We start from the raw sequence: 2,799 nt of genomic DNA, 5'->3' as shown, positions 1-2,799 counted from the left end.
TATAGATTTCTTTGGAATCTTTTATAAAACATTTTCCTCCTGACAAAGAAAAGGAATTTTAAGACAAGCATTTCTCCCACCCCCTTTTCCTTATGCATTGGAGGCTCTCTAGTCAGTACTAAAACCTGGGTCTATGATAGCTATCTCAGAACCATAGAGAGAAAGTCTTAGAAATAAGGTTAATTTTGATCGTCTGTTTGATGCTTCTGTCTCTGTATATATTTTTGTTCATCAGTTTGTGTTGTTAATTATATTCCACAAATTAATGAGATCATGTGATATTTATCTTTATCAGTTGGGAAGCTGGGGGTGGGGAGAAGGAATGGTAAGAGATCAACCAAACAACTTGTATGCTTGCATATAAGCTTAACCAATAGACACAGACACTAGGGGGATGAGGATATGTCCTCATGAGTAGGGTAGATGGGGGAGGTCAATGGGGGATAAAGGAGATTATATAATATATATATATATATATATATATATATATATATATATATATTATATAATATATAAATATATAATATATAAATATATACTGTATATAATATGTATATATAATACTATATATCATACTTTATATATTAATAAAAATAAATAAGGTTAGTTTTTCATGTATTAAAAAAAGAGAAAAAGGCCTGCATTCAAGAATAGCAATCTTAGATCCTTTGACTACTGACTATTCATTAGAGAATAATAAAACCCAGAAATCCTGACTACTCCTTTAGCATATAATAAAAATCAAATCAAGTTACACTTAATCATAGATTTTGTTACTGCAGCCCAAAATATTTACATATCATACATTTAATTATTCATTTATGCCTTTTTCTTAATCTTGTATTTCTTCTGTAACAAAATTAACCTAACTTTGAAGTGCATTCCTAACTAATGTACATGTTTTATGAAAAGTGGGGCATAGCAATTTAGAGAAAAAAATAAAATAGTACTAATATTAATATTTCTTTGTGTATTTATAATCTCATTTCCCAACCTACAATGTCCACATATGTGCCAGTTGGGTACTGGAAATATAAAGGTAGCGCTTTGTACAGTATAAAATTTTCTAGACTTCCACAGTACAGCCTGCGACATTAGTTAGCACTTGCTCAGCTCACTCAGCTCGCTATTTCTCTAATCGGAAACAGCAGACCAGACGAGACTGAACCGTATCTGCCTCTATTTCCTACAGACTCACATTCAACTTTTCACTCACTCACACACAAAAAAAGCCGATAAATTTTTATTAGTTATTTTTTAAAAGGTTAATATAAAACTGTAGCAAAAAAGGGAGGGGGGGGGAGACTGAAACAGCTGGAGCAATGGGCAGCAGCGGGAGAAGAGAAAATATTTAATTTAGTTGATTTTCTGTGGTTGGTGGTTGTTAGCTTGTCTCACAGTGATGGGATTTGCACATTATTTTTTCTAAGGGATCCAGAAACTACTGGGTTTCGTTCTTCAAGCAGCAACCCAACGGAAGCCAAGGATCTGGGGATCATCTCACCATCCTGAGATCCGAGTGAGACATACTGTTAAAGGATGTGCAATGTTCAATCCTAAGTGTGACAAAAACTGACAAGCCAGAAGCTAATGGACTCAGTGAGACTAGCGTGTTTGTCTCCAAGAGACATTTCATTTTGGAGACATGTGGTACCACCCTCTTGCCGAAAGCACTGGCTCCCCTCTTGAAACTAGCTAGGGATTACAGTGGGTTTGACTCAATGCAAAGCTTCTTTTATTCTCGTAAGAATTTCATGAAAACTTCTCACCAAGGATACCCACACCGGAATTTCTAGGAAGAAATAGAGTTTCTTAATGCAAGTTTCCCAAGTGGAGCAGCATATTGTATGGGACGTATAAATTCTGACTGTTGGTACTTATATACTTTGGATTTCCCAGAGAGTAGGGTAATCAGACAGCCAGATCAAACCCTGGAAATTCTGATGAGTGAGCTTGAATTCTGATGAGTGAGCTTGACCCAGCAGTAATGGACCAGTTCTGAAAGATGGTGTTAATGCAAAGGATGTCACTAGTGAGCATGGAATTCATGACCTGATACCAGGTTCTGTCATTGATGTCACAATGTTCAATCCTTGTGGGTATTCAATGAATGACTGGCATGAAATTGGATGGAACTTGTTGGATTATCCACATCACTCCGGAACCATAATTTTCTTATGTTAGCTTTGAAACGAACATAAGTCAGACCTCCTATGATGACCTGATCTGGAAAGTTGTGGAAGTCTTCAAGCTAGGAACATGTGTGACCACCTTGTTTGTAAACAAGAGTTCTAAATTTTGCAGTGTTTTCTTTGCCCCAGAAGATTGAAGGTTTTAAACGTCTTGATTGCCAGAGTGCTATGTTCAATGATTACAACTTTGTTTATACCAGTTTTGCTAAGCAGCAGCAACAGCAGCAGAGGTGATTAACAAAAATGAAGAAAAAATGCAAAAAGGAAACACACATTAAAGAAGGTGGTGGCTGCTTTTTAGATGTTGATACCTGGGGCCCATGCTTTCCATAACCACCACCTTGTAGTTGCAGAAAGCCCTAGATGTAATGATAGTGTAATCATTTTGAATTGTATGTATTATTATATAAGGAGTTAGATATCGTGCATTAATGCTCTCTTCTGTGTTTAGGCATCCTGTGCCACTCTTGCTTTGAAAATGAAGTGCATGTAGAAAAAAAAAAACTTTTACTACATGAAACTTCACAACACTTATGAATTTGGCTTATGCACAGTATAATATTTCTCCAGGTATCCTCCAAAATCCCCACAGAAAGGTTTTTGTCCT

General features: G+C 36.0%; 1 pseudogene; it reads left to right on the top strand.

The window, feature by feature from the left end:
- The first annotated feature begins 1,402 nt into the window (after positions 1 to 1,402).
- Positions 1,403 to 2,440, top strand: LOC118703768 (annotated as a pseudogene).
- Positions 2,441 to 2,799: the final 359 nt, after the last annotated feature.

This window comes from Pipistrellus kuhlii, unplaced genomic scaffold (genome assembly GCF_014108245.1).
Source record: "Pipistrellus kuhlii isolate mPipKuh1 unplaced genomic scaffold, mPipKuh1.p scaffold_m20_p_4, whole genome shotgun sequence".
Lineage (NCBI taxonomy): Eukaryota > Metazoa > Chordata > Mammalia > Chiroptera > Vespertilionidae > Pipistrellus > Pipistrellus kuhlii.
The sequence above is the reverse complement of the archived record's forward strand: the minus strand, read 5'-3'. Positions and strand labels throughout refer to the sequence as shown.